The following is a 23,991-nucleotide window of genomic DNA, read 5'->3' as shown; positions in this document are numbered from 1 at the left end:
CTTTTAATACCCTCCACAAGTCCATAATATATCCTTTATTATCCTTTTATCATAATTAAGAAAGCAGAGGGGCTCCTGGGTGGCTCAGTGGGTTAAGCCCCAGCCTTCGGCTCAGATCATAATCTCAGGGTTCTGGGATCGAGCCCCACATCCAGCTCTCTGCTCAGCGGGGGGGCCTGCTTCCCCCCCCCCACCCTCTGTCTGCCTCTCTGTCTACCTGTGATGTCTCTCTCTGTGTCTAATAAATAAATAAAATCTTTAAAAAAAAATAAGAAAGCAGAGGCTAAGAAGCTATGCAGTTTTCCACCACAAATAGGAAGCACAGTCCTTCCTCTCATATTCCAGAGGCCACATTTGGCACAACTTCACAGTGCTATTGGATCTCCCTCAGACCCTCCTGGACATTTATGAACACATACTTAACCCTGTTCTGAACTTGAACTTGAAAACCAAATCTTATTAATAAACACATACATTGTGCTTTCCCTTAAAAGTGTCAGTGTTTTTATTTTAGTCTCTTGATAAATCTGTTACACTGTCAGAGCTTATGACATTAGGCTTATTTTATTGATGAGGATATGGAGGCAAGGTTGAACAAGGAGTCTAAACCAGAAAGACACAAAAATAGATAATATTTAATGGAAACTTACAGGGTAATAAGCACCACACTCAAAGTTTTATAGCATATCAATTCATTTTGTCCTAACAATAATCCTATCAGGATGTCACTGCTGTTATCTTCATTTTACAGCTGAGAAAATGGAAGATAAAAGTAGCTAAGTAATACATGCAAAGCCACACTCCTAGTAAGTGGCTGAACTAGGGTTTAAACCTAATTACCTCAGTTCCAAAAATCCTTGCTCTTAGCTCTACTTCAAATACGTTTTATGCTTGTCTATTACCTGTGTGTCTCTTTCGGTTATAAGGCGTTCCAAGACAGCCAGTCTTTTGGTCAATTTCTATTCCCCACACAGCAACCAAGGCAGAGCCTGACACAGATGGTTGCTGCAAAATTGTGACTGAGAGAACCTACAACCTCAACAACGACCATTATTTGCAGGGGAATTAATAAAAGACTGGTCATTATAAGGCTTCACATGACATGTTTAGAACTCAAAGCAAATAACTGAAATGACATTAAATCACCTGCTCCAAAAGATCTCTTCTTGTACTTCCAGATCTCCCATCAACTGTGCAGCAAAGGTGAGCCATAAACGGGATTTGACAGGGTACAGCATCTGTGTTCCAATTTGGAACCCAAAGATGGGCAGGATCCCCACTCAGCACATTCCATACAATCTCCCTAATTATTACTAACCTAAAGTAGCTTCTTTGAGGGATTTTGTGAGAATTTGTATAGCTCAGAGTATCAAAGATCCAGCAAATCAATAACCTAAGTACTTACTTAGCATCACCATGCTTATTTTCCAAGAAATGGAAGTCTGAGGAAATGGCATTTTTTCTTAGGCTCAAGATCTTTGACTGGCCCCAATCAATAGTTAAGATGCTGCTAGTATTAAAAAGAACAGAAATACACATAAAAATTTTAGTTCTCTACCCAAACCAAAACAGCAAGGCATTCACACATAAGTGTTCAAGACAGGCAGAAACCTTTCTCCTTCGTGTCTCATTAAAGCAGGTACAAGTTAAATGTGACACTTGTCCCCCTTGAACTATTCTGAGTTAAGCTTAATTTTTTTTTTAATTGAGGCACCCATGTCCTTATATTTGCTACTGGAGCTTTCCTTTAGAATCAAGCCCTTATAATATATAAAGCTTGAGACTTAACCAAAAACGTCTCTGCTCTTCTTTCCTTCCTTCCTCCCATTCTTCACTGTTGCCTCTCTTCCCTCAATCCATCCCTATACTCTTTAAGTAGAAATATCAACACAAGAAAGTTGGCCTGAAAGGGAGGTAAAATATTTCCATCATCTGCTAGAGACCTCTGCCAAATGTCAAGGTTATTGACCCATGTGGAGTGTAAATATACTCCGGAAAGCACATGTCAATGGACCTCAGTTTACATTATTCACATGGACCTGCTCACAAGTAGGCTGCTCAAAGACAGGGCCATTGCCTGAGGCCACAGGAAGAGCAAAGCCTCCGTGTGGTTGCTGTTTTATGTCCCTAATTTATATCAGTTGCCATGATTCCTTTACTGAAAAAAACAAGTGGCTAAATTCTTCATTTACAGAAAGGAAATTTGACAGAGTAAAGGGGACTTCAGATTTTTCCTATGAAGTCATCTGCATCGTTTTCAGTAATCATGATTGGACCCCATCTTTGCTACAGCAGTTTGTAGATAGGTAAGTGTGGTATGCAGCTCCTGACATCATGGCTTTCAGAGCTCCTTCTTTCCTACTGTTCATGCCTTTGTGTGATCCCCTCTATGTGAGTATAGGCTGGACCTACTGACTTTCTTCTATCAAACAGTACATGGTAAAAGATAATATGCTATCCCTTCCATTTTTAGGTAACAAAAGGCTGTGACTTCTCTCTTGCTGGTATTTTCTCTCTTGGGTTCTTCTCACTTAATTACTGTGATGGTGATGGAAAATATCTCAAGGCCAGGAGCTGAGGGTAGCTCCTGGCCAGCACCCAGCAAGGAACTGAGGCCTTTAGCCCAACAGCCCACAGAGAACTGAATCTCACCACCAACAACAGAGGGAGCTTGAAGCTGATCCTGCCCCAATTGAACCCCCAGCTGGGCCTTGCAATTTCTGCCTATATCTCGATTGCAGCCTTACAAGAGACTCTGCAGAGAGGATCCTAAAAATCCATGCTCAGATTCCTGACTCAATCAATTATGATAAAACAAGGATGCATTGTTTTATGCCAATAAATTTGGAGATAATTTGCTATCCAGCAATAGATAACTATATGGTAAGAATTGGGGAGTATGCCCTTAAATTGAGGAGATGCCCTAACTCCTCTTCTAAGTATAAAAGTCACTACCAAAACCCAAATACTCATGATCATGGGTAGCCTGATGAGCTTGATAAAAGATACAAAGCAATTCATTGGCCTTAAAGTTCTTTCTTCCAGAGTTGAACAGCTCTTAGTCTAAATACTAAAAAACAGTGTTCTCTTCTTTGGACAGAACAGGAGAGCACTTGTAATTTTTGCTTTTTCTTCTACCCAGCCCTTTTCCAGACTACCCAGTTACAATACAGTTGATTAGCTTTCTGCTTTCTGTAGTTATTTCTCGGAATTCACAACCCTTTGACCACACTAATTGGCTTGCACGGCTTTCAAGTGTCATGCAAATGGTTCTACTGTCCTTATGCTGATTGTTACTAACTTCTATCTCAAACTTATCCCAATAACGACATACTATTAGCTCCTATTTATGAATAAGGAAATCTGAGAGAGGTCACATGACATATAAGTAGAAGAGCCAAGAATAGAATCCAGTCTCTAAGGCTCATCTCCTGGATCATTCAACTTCTTAATACCATTCTAGACTGTATGTGAAATTTCATTCATATACATTGTATGTGTATGTGTATATGAATTTCAAGATTTGTACAATAAATAGTGCCCATAGCTCCCAGTTCTATCTATTTCCACACTGACATCCTCTACTTAATACCAGTCTCATGTCTTCCTGGGTCATACGGTCCCTCCTCCAGCTTTGTGCTTTCAAAAGTTCATTCTGATCTCTTCTCCAGAGTTTTAGAATCTTGGAATCCAGAATCTCAGTATCTTTACCAAATATTCTCTCTCATCTCCTTGAATGGCTTAGAAAAGGCATGGATCTTGAAGTGTGACATTTCTGGGTTCTAATTCCAGGTTTATCATTTACTAAATGTGTGACTTTTGAGAAAGTTGCATAATAACTCTAGTCCTCAGTTTCCTAACAGCTTCAGGAGACTGTGGAGGGGGGGCAATAATCATGTGTGTTTTAATAATTAAGTGAGATGCTAGGTACAAAACATCAACACAGTGTCTACCATGTTGGAGGTATTCAGCAACTCCTAATTCTGTCCTACCTGTCACTCTCTTTTCTATTATTTCCTATATAAATAGAAGGGAATAAACTATTTTTCTTGGCTATCCAGTTCTTTCTCTATCTTGGCAGAACCCAACATCAATTGTGTTATTTACATCAGTTATACTATGGTAGTGTTTTAAATATGTGCATTCTTCAGGGGCTAATTTTTCTGTTGAGTTGCTTCTGAGTGAGTGCTAAAGTTTCTTTTGATATCACCACACAATAATACTACTTAGTGTGTTAGATATCACACAACATTTCAAAGTGTTGGGGGTAAAGGGGCTGTGGTGATGATGATATTAAATCCCAAGTAATGTGAATGTTGACTCCTAGGTAAATCAGCAAACAATCCCATGAGTTCATCAAATCCCCAGAGTTAAATCCAAAGATGGTCAGTGTGAGATCATGACTCAGATAATATGTGACATTTTCTTGGCTCATCATTATATCTGTCCTCTTCTGTGTCCATTTCTCTATGCTGAGATTTCACATTGTATGACATCAGAAAGATTTCACAGACCTGGTCTGATTTCAGTCCTTTCACATCAAGCCATGTGATAATCATCCTCATTGATTTCCAGAAAACTATTTGTCCTTGACAGCATTTACTCATATTTCTGATTAGTTCCTGCTTTTTGTCTGTAGTAGAGGACAAGAGCTCCAGTGTTCTGTATGAAACTGTGTTCTGAGCATTAATGTTTGGATGTCTCCACTTTACTCATACTGTTAGACTGTGACACATAACGGGCACTGGGTTCACTTAAGAACCTTACCAGGAGCCTAGTATAAGAAGTCTGTTGATGACTTAACCAACCCATCAACAGATTTATGGGCCAGCATAGGACAAACTTTCATCCTTTATCTTCAAGATCTTCAGATCCCTATTTAATGATTTCTTACCCAGATGACACAATTTGCTTTCTTATATTCAGTGCAAGGTTTCAAGCTTTGAGTACTTTCTTAAGGGATCTGAGAACTGATGGAATACCTGCTTAATAAAGTTTATATGTGAAAAGTCAGGTACTGTCATCTTTCTTTATTCTCCCCCCCCCATTGAATCACTGTTTTTTTTTTTACAATCTGTGTACAGAGGCTGGACAAATTTCTATAAAAATTTTAATATGAAAGTGGAAATATCAACAAGACACATATGGCAATTCACCCTTCAGGTCCCAGCTCAATGTCACTTTTTAAGCTTATACTCTTAGAGCACTGTAAAATTTTCTTTCACAGGATTTAAATTTAAAAATATGTGTTACTTACTTGCTTAATGTCTCTTTCCTAAGTAAATCATCAACTGTTTGGGAGCAGACACCTTGTCTTCTTGGCTCATCATTATATCTGCAGACAATATAGAAGTTAATAAGTATTTAAATGAGAGAATGAATGAAAGAATGAATGCATAAATGAATAAAAAGTTGGGATCAGATTTTTTTTGTATCACAGAAACTGTCCATAAGAAATCTTATGGACACCAATCTAATTTCTAAGTTGTATTCCCTATACCGTCATGTTTTCCACTTCATAAGATAGTGAGTCCCACTTAAATTCATAACAGTAGCTGCTCTGCTAGGTATATGAAACCCATCTCCAGCTTCCTCAGACTCTCCAGGTTCTAAATCAGCAGGGTGGACTAGGAGACAACTATCAACTATCAACTATCAACTATAAGAAGACTTCGAGTCTTCTTATCTAAAGAGCATGAAATAAGATCAAAGAGTTATCCCAAAACCTGACAGACGTTTTGGACCTAAATTTCAACCATACTTGAGTACAGAGGAAAGAATTAAAGAGGGAAAAAGATCAAAAGTAAAAGGAGAAGGGCAACATAAGAGAACTTTGATATTTTGGGGTTTTTTTTCTTTTTCATTCTCTCTCTCTCTCTTTTAATTTTTTGCTCACCCATTTCCCCAGAACTTTGATTTTTTTTAAAAAACACAATCTTTGGGAATAAGGAGAAAATAATAATCCTTATGTAACTAGTTCTATTGTTACATAATTACCAAAGAATTATAGCACATTTCTCAAAGCCTAGGTTTTTTAAATTGATAGATCGTTAAAGGAATGGTATTATCTTTTATAGTTCAATATGTTGCTAATGGGAACATAATAAGATACCTGGTGTTTATATTTAATATAAGTTTCTATGTTTTATCTATCGGGGGAAACTGAATAAGGACACTGTGGTTCAGAATACCTCAGATTTCCTCAGCTGTAGCTCAGTATGCAGATATAATTAGTGGTGGGAATGGAAATTCCCTGCACTGAGAATTCTGGTTTTATTGCTATTAAATCCTCTACACAGAGGTTGGGTAAGAAGGTCTTGGAACCACATGTTCCATTTCCCCTTCCTATCCTGCCCCCATTTCTGCTACTGAGTAGATTTTCTCCGAGAACAAAACCATAAGATGCAAATGGTACCTGTTGCCATAGCAGCTAAAATGTTCAATTCTACTTTCCTTATCTCAAAAAGAGCTTAATGTATTCAACATTCTTGAGGTTAGAACATAAGTTAGAAGGTGGGCTCAAATATTCTCTCAACCACTGAGGTATAGCATCTGTGTGACTTCATTGACTGTTGATATTCTAAATTATCATCAAATCATTTGTGGTATGAAAAAGAATCAATGAATGATTGACTGATGGTCTTGTATTAATACCATCTGTCCAGAGGCTCTTCTAAGAGTTCTATGGCAAGAGAAAACAAGGAACACTAAATCTTCTTGAACTTTCTATGGCTTGGAAAGCTGGTTACATCTCAAGTTATATTTACATGTTTGATTCCCTGCAGTTTAATTTAGCAAGCAATACCCCATTAAGGTTGGCCCTCTTTCTGATTGAGCCAGATAATTACTTGCTTATACTTCCAAGCTCTCACATCCCTTCCAATTTACTTTGTTCTCTCAATGGAACTACTGTCTGCTTGGTTAGTTGAAAGGACTTAATCCTAACCTAAATAGAGGTAGGATTTTTTTTTTCTTTGCTGTGACTACTCTCTGTCTCCATAATAGAAACAGGAAAGGCAGGAAGTTCCACAAACACTGTCATAACATTTATTGCTAAGTCTGTCCATATCTGTCCATTTCAAGGTAAGGCTCTATGAAGCTGTGGAAAATAAAATAGACAGATGGACTTTAAGGAAGAAAAACAAAAACAAACAAGCATATATCTACATAAAGACTTATACATAAAAGTTCACATCAGGTTGGTTTTTTTTTATAATTTTTTATTTTTTATAAACATATATTTTTATCCCCAGGGGTACAGGTCTGTGAATCAACAGGTTTACACACTTCACAGCACTCACCAAAGCACATACCCTCCCCAATGTCCATAATCCCACCCCCTTCTGAGAGTTTCAAACTGGAAACAATGCAAATGTTCATCAACAGAGGATAAACAAAATGTTACTCAGCAATAAAAAAAAAGTTAATGGTCTACTAATATGTTCAACAACATGGATGAATCTCAATAACATTGTGCTGAATGCAAGAAGTATATTGTATGATTGAAAAAACTCTAGAAAAAGCAAATTGAATCTATAATGACAAAAAGTAAATCATAATAGAAAGAACACAAGGGACCTGTGTGGGAGTGATAAAAAAAGTTCTGCATATTGATTATGTGATTGTAGGAATGTATAAACTTATTAAAACTAATTAGAATACTTAAAACGTGATATTTTATTAAATGTAAATTACATTCAATAAATATGACATATATATATATTCTTCATCCCATACTACCAAACCTTTGTCAACTCTGACACTGCCTTTCTTACCCTGCCCTTCACATTCAAACAGAGAAACAAACTCAAGATTAAAAAAAGGTTATATTTCTTTGGATCAGATGCTATGTACCTGTGATAGGATGGATAATATCCTAAAGAGATCAAATTTTAATCTCTAGAACCTGTAATTGGAAAAGGGGCCTTTGCAGATGTTATTAAGTTAAGGATCTTGTCCTGGACTAACCAGACAGGATCTAAAATACTCTCATCAGAGTTCTTATATAAGAGAGACAAGGGGAGATTGCAAACACAGAGAAAGCAATGTGAAGACAGACAAAGATTAGAATAATAGAATCACTAGCCAATGAATGATGGAAGGTACCAGGAGCTGGAAGAGATAGGTAATATACTCTACCCTAGAGCTTCCAGAAAGAGCCCAGCTTGATTTTGTCCCAGTGATACTAGACTAGTGGCTTCCAGAACTGAGAAAGAACAAATATTTTTTAATAAAATCTCAAACATTTAGAACTTTTAAAATTCCACTCAATCATAAAAGGATTTAATGAGTGAGAATTACAAACAAGACCTCAAGGAGATCTGAGCTCAAGTCACTTATAATCAAAGAAAGGAAACAGTTGCTAGAATACAGAACAGAAGAGACAGAGATATAACACGAGAGGATAGGTGATGGGAAAACAGAAGAGTAAAAGATTATATCAAGCCAAAGAATCAGAGAATGTTTCTGGGAAAAGCCACCTTCAAACCTGGCCTTGGAAATTGTCCAGACTTTTGGGAAACAAAAGCAAATATAAATTATTGGGATTATATTGAGATTAAAAACCTTCCGTACAAAACAGAAAAACATAAAAAAAAAGGCAACCTACTGAATGGGAGAAGTTATGTGCAAATGATATATCCAATAAGGAGTTAATATCCAAAATATAAAGAACACATACAACTCAACACACACACAAAACAATCTGATTAAAAAATAGGCAGAGGACTGAATAGACATTTCTTCCAAGAAGACATACAGATGGCCAACACACATGAAAACATGCTCAACATCACTCCTCATCAAGGAAATGCAAACCAAAAATGCAATGAGTTATCACCTCACACCTGACAGAATGGGTAAAATAAAAAAGATAAGAAATAACAAGTATGGACAATAATGTGGAGAAAAAAGAACTTTCAGATACTGTTAGGAATGCAAATTGGTATAGCCACTGTGGAATATAGTATGGTGGTTCCTCAAGAAATGAAAAATAAAAATACCATATGATCCAATAATCCCACTACTAGGTATTCACACAAAGGAAAACAAACAAACAAACAAACAAACAAAGACTGAATTGAAAAGCTATATGTACCCCTCTATATATAGCAGCATTATTTACAATAGTCAAGACAGGAAAGTAACACAAACAACTGTCTATCAATAGGTAAATGGATAAGGAAGATGTTATCTGTATGTATGTATCTGTATATCTATTATCTATCTATCTATCTATCTACCATCTATCTATCATCTATTTACCATCCACCTATATAATAGAATATTACACAGCAACAAAAAAGGATGAGATCTTGCCCTTTGTAACAACATGGATAAACAGGATATTAAGTTTAGTAAAATAATATTGAGAGAGACAAATACTTTGTCATTTCACTCATATGTGAAATCTAAACACCAAAACAAATGAATAAACAGACAAACAAAAACCAAAATCAGATCCATAAATATAGGAAACAAACTGATGGTTGCCAGAGGAAAGAGGGGTGAAGATGGGAAAATACGTGAAAAGGAGAGGGAGACACACGCTTCCAGTTATAGAATGAATAAGTTATGGGGATAAAAGGCACAGTATATGAAATACAGTCAATGATATTGTAAGAGCTTTGAATGGTAACAGATAGTAGCTACATTTTTTTAAAATCTAAAATTTTATTAATTAACAAGTGGGTGGAGGGGAGACACATTGGACTCAGAGCAGTTGAATCACTATGTTGTACACCTGAAACTAATGTAATATTGTGTGTCACCTATACTCAAATAAATTTTAAAAAATACAAAAACACCCAGGCAAAGGAATGTTGAAAAAGAAAACCAAAGCTGGTGGCATCACAATTCCAGACTTCAAGCTGTATTACAAAGCTGTAATTATCAAGACAGTAAGGTACTGACCTAAAAGCAGACACATAGATCAATGGAACCAAATAGAGAACCCAGAAATGGACCCTCAACTCTATGGTCAACTAATCTTCAACAAAGCAAGAAAGAATATACAATGGAAAAAAAGTTTTTTTAACAAATTGTGTTGGGAAAATTGTTCAGCCACATGCAGAAGAATGAAACTGGACCATTTTCTTACATTATACACAAAAGCAAACTCAAAATGGTTGAAAGACCTAAATGTGAGACAGGAAATAAGTAAAATCCTAAAGGAGAACACAGGCAGCAGCCTCTTTGAACCTTGGCCACAGCAACTTCTTGATAGATACATCTTCAAAGGCAAGGGAAACAAAAGCAAAAATGAACTATCTGGGCTTCACTAAGATGAAAAAGCTTTGCAAGGCAAAGGAAACAGTCAACAAAATCAAAAGACAACCTACAGAATGGGAGAAGATATTTGCAAATGACATATCAGATAAAGGGCTAGTATCTAAAATCTATAAAGCACTTATCAAACTTAATACCCAACAAACAAATAATCCAATCAAGAAATGGGCAGAAAACATCATCAGACATTTCTTAAACAAAACAAAACAAAACAAAAAACATCCAAACGGCCAACAGATACATGAAAAGATGCCCAACATCACTCAGTGTCAGGGAAATACAAACCAAAACCACAATGAGATACAACTCCATATCAGTTGGAATTGCTAAAATTAACAAATGAGGAAACAACAGACATTGGTGTGGATGTGGAGAAAGGGGGACCCTCTTAAACTTTTGGTAGACATACAAACAGGTGAAGCCACTCTGGAAAACAGTATTGAGGTTCCTCAAAAAATTAAAAATAGAGCTACCCTATGATCCACCAATTGCACTACTGCGTATTTACCCCAAAGATACAGATGTAGTGAAAAGAAGGGCCACATCCACCCCAATGTTCATAGCAACAATGTCCATAATAGCCAAACTGTGGAAGGAGCCAAGGTACCCTTCAGCAGATGAATGGATAAAGAAGATGTAGCCCATACATGCAGTGGAATATTGCTCAGCCATCAGAAAGGATGAATACCCTATTTGCATCAACATGGATGGAACTGAAGGGATTATTCTAAGTGAAATAAGTCAGGCAGAGAAAGACAATTATATGGCTTCACTTATATGTGGAACATAAGGAATAGCATGGAGACATTAGGAGAAGAAAGGGGAAAATTAAGGGAGTGAAATCAGAGGGGAAAATGAACCATGAGAGACAAAGGACTCCAGGAAACAAACTAAGGGTTTTGGGGTGGGAGGGTGGTTAGCCCAGTGATAGGTGGTAAGGGGGGCACATATATCATGGATCACTGAATGTTAGATGCAAAAAATGAATCATGGAACACTACATCAAAAACTAATGATATATTCTTTGGAGAAGTGTCTGTTCATGCCTTCTGCCCATTTTTTGACACGATTATCTGTTTTTTGAGTGTTGAGATTGAGGACTTCATACAAATGGCTAATAAAAACAGGAAAAAATGTTCATCATCATTAGCCATCAGGGAGATTCAAATCAAAACCACACTGAGATACCACCTTACACCAATTAGAATGGATAAAATTAACAAGAGAGTAAACAACAAGTGTCGTAGAGGAGATTTGGGGAAAAGGGTACCCTTTTACACTGTTGGTGAGAATGCAAGTTGGTACAGCCACTTTGGAAAACAGTGTGGATATTCCTTAAGAAATTAAAAATAGAGCTACCTTATGACCCTGCAATTGCACTACTGGGTATTTACCCCAAAGATACAGATGTAGTGAAAAGAAGGGCCATCTGTACCCCAATGTTCATAGCAGCAATGGCCACAGTTGCCAAACTGTGGAAAGAACCAAGATGCCCTTCAATGGACAAATGGATAAAGAAGATATGGTCCATATATACAATGGAGTATTATGACTCCATCAGAAAGGATAAATACCCAACTTTTGTATCAACATGGACAGGACTGGAGGAGATTATGCTGAGTGAAATAAGTCAATCATATGGTTTCTCTTACTTGTGGAGCAAAAGGAATAACACAAAAGACATTGGGAGATAGAGAGAAGTGAGTTGGGGAAAACTGGAGGAGGAGATGAACCACAAGAGACTGTGGATTCTGAGAAACAAACGGGATTTTGGAGGGGAAGGGGATGGAGGATGGGAGATCCTAGTGGTGGGTATTAAAGAGGGCATGCCATGGAGCACTGGGTGTGGTGCACAAACAATGAATCTTGGAACACTTAAAAAATAAAACTAAATTTGTAAAAAAACTAATGATGTACTGTATGATGACGAACATAGCATAATAAAAATAAGAGAATAAAATAAAATGAAACATCAGTTACCTATGGAAAAATAGAGAAAAGAGAAGGATAAATGTACATGCGGCCAAGAAAACATTAGTTGATATCACCTCCTTAAAGGGTAATTTTGCAACATCTGTCAAATTTTAAAGTGCATATACAATTTGGTGGGGATTTTCATTTCTAGAAAATTATTCTATGAATATTCCCAACCAAGTGACCATAGATATTTATGTACATGAATATGCTTTCTATGTGGCATTGTGATATCCCATTGGCATATAAAAACATTTCAACAAGTTTGTTCATTAAGATCAGAGATTTAATTGTTTGTAATGGATGGGTATCACCATCACTCTATGGAAAGAGATTTGTTAAAAAGGTTTTTATTATTGTTATGTGTTGAAAGGATTTTTGTTGGAGAATAAATTCCACCCCAGTGTTATCAACACAAGATGTTATTTTTTTTTATGATTTGCTTACTTAATGTTTCTCTGTTTTACATTTTTATCACTAGATAATATGAGCAATTTCTCATATTATTATTTTCCATTGTATTTCCTCTTTTGAATTATCAGTGCATGTCACGTGCTTGCTTATTTTTTGTGGTCTTGATATTTTGCTCAAAATTTTGCATGCATCCTCAATATTTTATAGATATTAAATTTTGTCATGTCTGATGTAAATATTTTATGTTATACTTTATTTATGACTTTTTTTATCATAAGACTATTTTAAACTTTTTTATATAAACTGTTCACATTTTTCTCTGTTGCTTAGAAGTTGAGAATGTTATCATTTCTCCTCCATATGTGAGATAAACTATTCTATTTTTCACCACTTCTTCTCTAATTTGATGTTTTATATTCAACCCTCTAATTTGGTGTTTCTAGACATCTCATTCTTCTTCAGGACACAAGCAGAAAATTACAATTCCCACTCTCAGTATAGCTGTAAAGGGACTGCTTTTTTTTTCACCCAGGAAAGAAGGCAGCATGATTCCGCAAAGAACACTCCACACCTCACCACCCACTCTCTGAACCCCACCCTCATGACAATCATTGCCTTTACTCAAATGGCAGACATTTTAGTGATTACTATAAAGTGACATTTTTATATTTCAAAGAGCTAACCAATTACTTTAATGTGACATATTTAATGATTTTTTTTCACTAACCACTTAAAACATTTTTTTAAATTTTAAAGGCTATTATGAAAGACTATGGACTCTGAAAAACAATCTGAGGGTTTTGAAGGGGCGGGGGGTGGGAGGTCGGGGTACCAGGTGGTGGGTATTATAGAGGGCACGGATTGCATGGAGCACTGGGTGTGGTGCAAAAATAATGAATACTGTTATGCTGAAAATAAAAAATAAATTTAAAAAAAAGGCTATTATTTTAGAGTAGTTTTAGATTCACAGCAAAATTGAGAGGAAGGTGCAGAGATTCCCAATATATCCTCTGCCCCTACACACGCACAGCCTTCCACATTATCAACATTCCCCATTACGTGGTACATTTATCACACTTGATAAACCTGCAGTAACATATCATAACTCCCCAAAGCCCATAGCTTACATCCCTACCCATTTTTAAATAAATAAATAGCAAATAGGAAAGGTGATGGTGGGCACCATTGTCATTTTGTTCTTGAATTTAAGATGAATGTCAATACTTCATTCAAATACAAATGTTGTCTTTGTGCCTATATATCTTAATCATTCTCCCCACTCTTCTGGATTCTTAACACTGCATGTAGTATATATATATATATATATATATATATATATATATATATATTCTATTGTATGTTAACTAACTGAAATTTAAATAAAAACTTAAATTTAGGGGCACTGGGTGGCTCAGTCAGGTGACTCAGTCGGTGAGTATCCAACCCTTGATTTCAGCTCAGGTCATGATCTCAGGGTTGTGGGATCAGGTACCCCATTGACTCCACATCCAGCCCAGAGTTCTCTTGGGAATCTCTCTCTCTCCCTCTGCCCCTCTCCCACTCACGTGTGTGCTCTAAATAAATAAATAAACATAATCTTTTTCTTTTTAAAAGCTTAAAAAATACACATGAAGTTTTTATTTAAATATATTTAAAAATACATATATGTTTAATTTTTTGTAAGTTGTAAAAGATCAAAAGAGGAGTTTAAGGAAGGCACATGATGTGATGAGCACTAGGTCTTATATGCAACTGATGAATTATTGAACACTACATCTGAAACTAATGATGCACTATATGTTGGCTAATTGAATTCAAATTAAAAAAGAAAACTGCACTTAAAAAAAAAGAGATATTCTTTCAGGAATTAGCTATCTCTTTCTCACTACTCAAATCTTGTTTAAATTATGTCAATGTGGGGGTAACCTAGGTAGCTCAGTTGGTCAAGCATCTGCCTTCATTTCAGGTCATGATCCCAGTGTCCTGGGATTGAGCCCTGCATTGGACTCCTTGATCAGCAAGGAGTCTCTTTCCCCCTCTCTCACTCTGTCTCCCTCTCCACTCATGCTGCTTTCTCTCTTTTTAATAAATAAAATCTTTTAAAAATATGTCAATATGTTTTAGTAATTTTAGAAAATTCTGTGTAGCATACTTTTTTGAACAATACCCATTTTCTACCTAACTGAATTTTAGTTTTTTGCACCACTTTACGTATTTGTTAAAAAAAAAAAAAACTTGTAAAGCTTATCAGAGCACAGTGATCTATAAGTAATAAACTTCACATTTTTCTATCATGAATTTGAAAGGTATCTAGTTTGCATTGCTAGTGGAACTCAATTGATTTGTATGTGTATATATGTGTGTGTGTGTGTGTATACCTATACATATATTTATACAAAACTTTTCTAGTTACTTTCTCAAATATTTCCACTAATTCTAGTATGTTGTTTTTTTCCCATCTAACCCTCACTCTGATATTTTATCAAGTTAAGGACCTAAGATTGCATTTGCAATTCTGTAGAAGCTTTCAGAAGATTCTAGTTTCCAAAATGAACTGTGTAACATATCATTTACTTTGTTAAATGCAATATTTACTTTCCATATATTTAATTTTTTCTATTAGATCTTTAGTAGATTAATTAAGGTAAGTTAAAACCTTCTAATTTTCCTTTTCTGTGTATTTCATACAATTTTGCTATTTGTGCATACATTAGTATATTATTTGCACATATATTTATGCATCAATAGTATTTGAAGTATTTATACTTTTTATCATATTGTCATGATTCTATTTCACTTATGATACCTTTTTAAAAAAGATTTTATTTTATTTTATTTATTTATTTATTTGAGAGGGAGGGAGAAAGAAAGAAAGCATGTGAGCAGAAGGGAGAAACAGAGGGAGAGGGAGAAACAGGGCTCTATCCCTGGAGCCCAGGATCATGACCTGGGCTGAAGGCAGATATCCAAATAACTGAGACACCGAGGTGAAATCTGTTCATTTTACTTGCCATTTTTGCTACCTTGTTATACCTTTTGGTCCATTTCTTTCAGTACAAGTACTCTTTCAACTTAAGAGCCCAGAAATCACTGGGCCTCTTAAATTACAAAAATCAAAGATTCTGAGTGTTATATGTACAAATAGAAGTGTTTATATTATTTGCTACATCTGTTTTATATTTTTCTAGAGAAGTCTATTTTCTTTTATTCCTTATTTTGAGAGGATACCAACTTGGGAATTAGATTAAACTACATATTACAGATGTATGATCATGTTCTTTTTCTTTTATACTTTTAGTATAGTTGGAAAAAGTAAATTTCTTCTTTCTACCCCACTCTTAATTTTGCCACTCTTGTTTACAACCTAATTCACAGGATTATCTACCTATCTCTAAAGTGAGTCACTGATTTCAGTATTTTTTAGATGTATTTCCCACGAAGTTCTAAATGCAACAATGTTTTTTTCATTTTTTAAATTAAATTTTTTTCAGTGTTCCAAAATTCATTGTTTATGCACCACACCCAGTGCTCCATGCAATACACGCCCTCCATAATATCCACTACCAGGCTCACCCAACCTCCCAACCCCCACCCCTCCAAAATCCTAAGTTTGTTTCTCAGAGTCCACAGTCTTTCGTAGTTTGTATCCCCCTCTGATTTCCCATAACTCACTTCTCTCCATCTCCCAATGTCTTCTGTGTTATTCCTTTTGTTTCACAAGTGAAACCATATAATAATTGACTCTTTCTACTTGACTTATTTCACTCAGCATAATCTCTTCCAGTCCCATCCATGTTGATACGAGAGTTGGATATTCATCCTTTCTGATGGAGGCATAATACTCTATTGTACATATGGACCATATCTTCTTTATCCATTTGTCCGTTGAAGGGCATCTTGGTTCTTTCCACAGTTTGGTGACTGTGGCCATTGCTGCTATGAACATTGGGGTACAGATGGCCCTTCTTTTCACTACATCAGTATCTTTGGGGTAAATACCCAGTAGTGCAATTGCAGGGTCATAGGATAGCTCTATTTTTAATTTTTTTTTTATTTGACAGACAGACAGCACCAGTAGGCAGAGAGGCAGGCAGAGAGAGAGAAGGGGTAGCAGGCTCCTCACCGAAGCAGAGAGCCCAATGTGGACCTTGATCCCAGGACCCCAGGACCACGAGCTGAGCTGAAGGCAGCAGCTGAACCCACTGAGCCACCCAGGCGCCCTCTATTTTTAATTTCTTAAGGGATCTCCACACTGTTTTCCAAAGTGGCTACACCAACTTGCATTCCCACCAACAGTGTAAGAGGGTTCCCCTTGCTTCATATCCTCTCCAACACTTGTTGTTTACTATCTTGTTAATTTCAATTAAATTTTTAACTTAACTGGTTTAAGGTGATATCTCAATATGGTTTTGATTTGAATATCCCTGATGGCTAATGATGATGAACATTTTTTTGTGTGTCTGTTAGCCATTTGTATGTCTTCTTTGGAAAAGTGTCTGTTCATGTCTTCTGCCCATTTTTTGATGTGTTTATCTGTTTTGTGTGGGTTGAGTTTGAGGAGTTCTTGGATATCAGCCCTTTGTCTGTAGTGTCATTTGCGAAAATCTTCTCCCATTCCATGGCTTGCCTCTTTGCTTTGTTGACGGTTTCCTGTGCAGTGCAGAAACTTCTCATCTTGATGAAGTCCCAAAAGTTCGTTTTCACTTTTGTTTCCTTTGCCATTGGAGACATATCTTGAAAGAAGTTGCTGTGGCTGATGTCAAAGAGTGTACTGCCTATGTTTTCCTCTAGAGTTTTGATAGATTCCTGCCTCATGTTGAGGTCTTTTATCCATGTCAAGTTTATCTTTGTGTATGGTGTAAGAGAATGGTCAAGTTTCATCCTTCTACACATAACTGTCCAATTTTCCCAGGACGATTTATTGAAAAGACTATCTTTTTTTCCCACTGTGTATTTTTTTCTGCTTTGTCAAAGATTATTTGACCATAGAGTTGAGGGTCCATATCTGGGCTCTCAACTCTGTTCCATTGGTCTATGTGTCTATTTTTGTGCCAGTACCATGCTGTCTTGATGATCACAGCTTTGTAATAAAGCTTGGAAAAAAAAAAAAAAAAAAAAAAAAAAGCTTGAAATCAGGCAACCTGATGCCCCTAGTTTTGTTTTTCTTTTTTAATAGTTCCTTGGCAATTTGGGGTCTCTTCTCATTCCATACAAATTTTAGGATTGTTTGTTCCAGCTCTTTGAAAAATGATGGTGGGCGAGTAAAATCACTCTTCCCCCCTTTATTTAAAAAAAAAAAAGAAAGAAAGAAAGAAAGAAAAATGATGGTGGAATTTTGATTGGGATGGCATTGAAAGTATAGATGGCTCTAGGCATTATAGACATTTTAACAATGTTTATTCTTCCAGTCTATGAGCATGGAATACTCTTCCATCTTTTTGTGTCTTCTTGAGTTTCTTTCATGAGTGTTCTGTAGTTCTTCGAGTAGAGATCCTTCACCTCTTTGGTTAGATTTATCCCCAGGTATCTTAAGGTACCTATGGTTCTTGGTGCTATAGTAAATGGAATTAATTCTCTAATTTCCCTTTCTATATTTTCATTGTTAATGTCTAAGAAATCAACTGATTTCTTTTCATTGGTTTTGTATCCTGCCACATTACTGAATTGCTGTATGAGTTCTCGTAGCTTTGAAACTGGAACTCAACCACACAAAAAAGTGTGGAAGGAATTCAAACATTTGGAAGCTAAAGATCCCCTGCTTAAGAATGTTTGGATCAACCAGAAAATCAAAGAAGAACTTAAACAGTTCATGGAAACCAATGAGAATGAAGACACTTCATTCCAAAACCTATGGGATATGGCAGAAATATATAGCCATCCAAGCCTCCCTCAAAAAAAGTTGAAAAATCCAGAATACACCAGATCTCTTTACACCTTAAATAAGTGGATAATCAACAACAAATTAGGCCAACCCCACACACAAGAAGGGAAATTATCAAATTAGAGCAGATAGGGGCACCTGGGTGTTTCAGCGGGTTAAAGCCTCTGCCTTCTTCTCAGGTCATGATACCAGGGTCCTGGGATCAAGCCCCGCATCAGGCTCTCTGCTCAGCAGGGAGCCTGCTTTCCCCTCTCTCTCTGCCTGCCTCTCTGCCTACTTGTGATCTCTCTGTGTCAAATAAATAAATTTTTTAAAAAAGAAAAGAAATTTTAAAAAGATTAGAGCAGAGATCAATGGGATAGAAACTAGAGACAGTAGAACACATCAACGTAACTAGAAGCTGGTTATTTGAAAGAATCAATAAGATCGATAATCCATTGCCAAACTAATCTAAAAGAAAAGAGAGAGGACCCAAATTAATAAAATTATGAATGAAAAGGGAGAGATCATGACTAATACCAAGGAAATAGAAACAATCATCAGAAATTATTTTCAGCAGTTATATGCCAATAAATTAAGCAACCTACATGAAATGGATGCATTCCTGGAAACCTATAAACTTCCAAAACTAGATCAGGAAGAAATTGACAACCTGAATAGACCAAATCTAGTAATGAGATTGAAGCAGTGATCAAAAACCTCCCCAAAAACAAGAGCCCAGGACCTGACGGATTCCCTGGAGAATTCTACCAAACATTTAAAGAAGAAATAATACCTATTCTACTGGAGCTGTTTTAAAAAATAGAAACAGAAGGAAAACGTCCAGACATTTTTTATGAAGCCAACATTACCCCGATCCCAAAACCAGGAAAAGACCCCACCAAAAAGGAGAATTTCAGACCAATATCCCTGAAGAATATGGATGCCAAGATTCTCAACAAGATCCTAGCTAATAGGATCCAATAGTACATTAAAAACATTATCCACCATGACCAGGTGGGATTTATCCATGGGATGCAAGAGTGGTTCAGCATTTTCAAATCAATTAATGTGATAGAAAAAATCAATAAGAGAAGAGAGAAGAGCCACATGGCTCTCTCAATTGATGCAGAAAAAGCATTTGACAAGATATAGCATCTGTTCCTGATTAAAACGACTCAAAGTATAGGGATAGAGGGAACATTCCTCAACTTCATGAAATCTGTCTATAAAAAACCCACAGTGAATGTCATCCTCAATGGAGAAAAACTGACAGCCTTTGAGATCAGGAACACGACAAGGATGTCCACTCTTGCCACTGTTATTCAACATCATACTAGAAATCCTAGCAACAGCAGTCAGACAACAAAAAGAAATAAAATGTATTCAAATTGGCAACAAAGAAGTCAAACTCTCTCTCTTCACAGGTGATATGATACTTTATATGGAAAACCAAAAAGACTCTACCCCCAAACTACTAGAACTCATTTTTCTTTTTCCTTTTAGTTAATCACTGAAAATCTGAAAATCACACTTTAATTCTGATAGGTAAGATCAAAGATAAGATTTTTGGAAGACAAATTTTTCAAAGTATGCTGGACTATATACCTCCCATAATAATAAGCCCTTAGCCAGGCATGGCATTCCTGCACCACATTGTTTTCTCTGGGAATATCTCATGTACTACTATATGACCTTGACGTTTGGTAGTATAATACCTAATTAGGAGCTATCCAAATTTTTATTTCCTTTGATAATTATCTTTAGTTTTAAGGAGGGACAGGAAAACTTTGTGCAATGGAAGATAAGAAATAGCTGGAGTATACCTTATAGTATGTTTTTGTTTTTCTAAATTTATTTAGGATAGAGTGAGACACTGCTGTCTCCTACTTGTTATTTTTTTTAATATTTTTATTTTTTTTTCAAGTATGCCATTGATTATCAACATGTTCTTTTATTCAGACTTTTCATTCAGGAACATCTATTTTCTCTCATACTCATCTTTTACTTACTCTTTTATGCTCCACCACATTCTGTTCCACCAGTCTGATTTTCTGAAGCATTACACTTCAGTCTGTTTTGTTTTGTTTTTTTTTTTTTGCTTGTTTGTTTTTTTTTTTTAAGAGATGACGTGAACTGGTTAGCACAATCCTACCTTTTCCTTTCACAACTCTATATTCTCTTTTATTGCTGAAAAATAGGTAACTACTATCTTCTAAAATCCTATTAAAAAATCCATTTCAACTATTGTTACCTGAGTATTAAGAAGATAATCTTGGGAAGTTTGGGGGAAAATCGATTATCTGTCCTAAATCAAAAGTTCTACTCTACAAATGAGAAAAGGAAATAGAAAAAAAAAAATTTAAAGCTCTTTTCCTTCTCTTTTATACATCTTTCATACATAATTATAGGATTCATATTCTTAATTTAATTCAACTAAATTTAATTCCATAAGTGTGTCACTGAAGAATAAGCAGTCTCAGTGTTGGAAGTCACCTCTTAAATCCTAGCTACTTCTGGATTTTATCTATAGTTTAGACATTGGAATGATTTATCACATCTCATCATGTCACACTGATTTTATACACTGAAGTTTGGGATTTAGAGATCTGAAAGTCCTCCCCTCTACTCCAGCCACTGACGTATTTGGCTTTCCAATCTTTAGCTTCCCTTGACTTGAAGCTGTGTTACTTTGATCTTTGCCTTCATGTTCATTTGGTGTTATCTCTGTGTCCAAACTTCCCGTTTTTATAAGGACATTAGTTATATTGGATTAGGGTCCGCCCTACTGACCTTATATTAACTTGATTATCTGCAAAAAGCCTATTCACATCTGCAAAGGTCACCTTTATAGGTGCTGGGTAGTGGTTAATATCACAATATCCTTTTACACAGTTCAACCCACATTAAAAGGGGACATCAGATTACCAAAAGGTCAAGTTAGGTCTTCAGCTTGAACCAGTAGCAAACTTCCCATACTTACATTTCAGTCAGATGATACCAAGTTAGGAATTAGATCAAGCTAGCTATTATGCGTGGGTTTTTTTTCTCAGTTTTAATTTCAAATGTGGTAAATATTTTTTCTTTTTTAAATTTTTATTTAAATTCTAGTTAGTTAACATGTAATATAATATTGGTTTCAAGAGTAGAATTCAGTGCATTATAGATGTTTTTAATCCTGGACCTTCAGTATGGATGGAGTATATAGAAATCTCTTTAATTTTCAATATTTTTCAATATTTTTATTTTAATTAAAAGGTGAGTAAAAACTTTCTCTGTACATTAAATAATCTCCTATACTTTTTCTTGAGAAATTAGAAGAGAAGGTCAATCGGTTTTTCCTAACTCAACCATCTTCCTAGACATCATCCACTGGGGATTATTATCAGGAAGAATAATTCCCTGACAACCTCAATCAAATTAAAATCAAATATAGTGGTATTGTTTCTACTTTTAAACAACCAATAGGAATGCTCAAGACAACATCAATGGTGATTATATGATTTTCAATGGCTGATCAAACATTTTATTATGCCCTGCATTCATTCATGCACATGAACATACACACACACACACACACACACACACACACACACACATTCAATTAGTGGTAGCCTACCCAAATTAAGTGGCCTACCCAAATTATCTTTCACATAGATACTTTCTTTGATGCCTGTATTTCCAATGTTTTATCACATTAGACTCCAATGTTTAATAAGATTTAGATTTTAGTGGCTGTGCAAGCAAATGGTTGTACAGTAATAATAAATGAATGGACATAAGATCAGTTTTATTGAAGCATATGGTTTTCAGCCAACATCATCAATTCTCATTATTTCCTATGATAGCACTAATTTGTAAGACCCTTTATTATTAAAGTATTCCTGATGAAACAAATTGAACTGGTACTTAAAAATATTAGTTATGTTTCAGGCTAAATTTATAAATCTTTCCACTAGGCTTATACATACTGTATTATGTGGAATATTCTGCCATCAAATTTGTCTTCTGCTGCCAAACTTAACTCTATATTAAAATACTTCTCATTGATCTGAAATCATAAAAACTCTCACTTCTACATGGCTAAGTGAAATGGATTATTCCATTTACTGTTTCCAGCAAACCCAGCTATAGGACCAGTACACCCAGCAGATCACTGAGTACTGGAAAATGCAGTCTTAGTTCCAAAGTTTGTCCTCTATTACACAGAAAAATTCCATCAACCAAATTCCATTAACCAGAGGCCACATTGAGTCTGGAATTTCAAATGTAGTCAGAGTGGCTGTTTCTCTAGTGGTTGGAAATGGTCATTGACATTCAGACAGATAGTAACCTTTTTAAGCATGTCTTTTCTTTATTCTTTATCTTCAATATGACTGTCATTGCTCAAAGGAACTAGGAAAACAAAAAGAAGGATAAAGAATGACAATGTAGTAGCAAGAATGAGAGCTGAGTAATCAGAGCATGACTACGTAATATCAGAAAAATTATAATGCAGTTATCTTCAAGAATTATTTTCTGTGCATACAAAATTGATTGTCATGTCACTCAATAGAGGTTTTATTTATTTTTATTATTTTTTCTCATGCTGCTACATGGACCCCGTATTTCATGTTCATCATATAACTTCGAGATACTTTAATTTGTTGGGGATAATACAAAGAATGAAAGAAGAGTAAAGATTCAGAAGCAAAGAGAAGAAAGTAGAAAACAAACTTGGGATTTAGAGAGATTTCTGATAATGCAAACCAATACAGAGGAGGGTGTGGGCGTGGCAGGGAGGATAAATGCTGGAACCCATTTTGAGACAAAACTTCCTCCCATGCTTTCTGAAAATCAAAATCCTCTCTGTCAGAATTATATTACTGAAATGGGATAAATGCCTCATATAAACAGGATGGAAGTGGCTCATATGAATGGGGAATGTGAAGCAGAGAATGGTGTGTAGAATCTTGGTCAGCGTCCACTGCCTTCAGGATGATGTCATGGTTATGAAATAAAATGTATTGTGATACTGTTTCAATTGGATTAAGGAGTCTAGAGTGAGTTCAGAGCTCCCTACAGCTTGCTGCTTTTGTCTGTAACACAGGCCTAGAAGTCAAGAAATTTGAAGTCCTAAAGATGTCATGTTGGATGTGAATATCACAGATTTCTGTGGATTATATTGGTGTTGATTGTGGACATACCTCTTTGGGGTGGCAGTGACAAAACTATAGCAATAAAGGAGAAAGCCCTTCTATGAACAGGTTTTGTTTGTTTGTTTGTTTGTTTGTTTAGGGGGGAGGTGCAGAAAAAGAGAGAATCTTAAGCAGACTCCATACCTACTACAGAGCCCAATATGTGGTTCAATCCCACAACTGTGCAATTTATGACCTGAGCTGAAATTAAGAGCTGGATGCTTAAACAACCAAGCCACCCAGGCGCCCCATACACAGGTCTTCTAAGGCCATCTCAAT

This window comes from Mustela lutreola, chromosome 2 (genome assembly GCF_030435805.1).
Source record: "Mustela lutreola isolate mMusLut2 chromosome 2, mMusLut2.pri, whole genome shotgun sequence".
In the NCBI taxonomy this organism is placed as follows: Eukaryota; Metazoa; Chordata; class Mammalia; order Carnivora; family Mustelidae; genus Mustela; species Mustela lutreola.
This window is presented reverse-complemented; position numbering follows the sequence as displayed.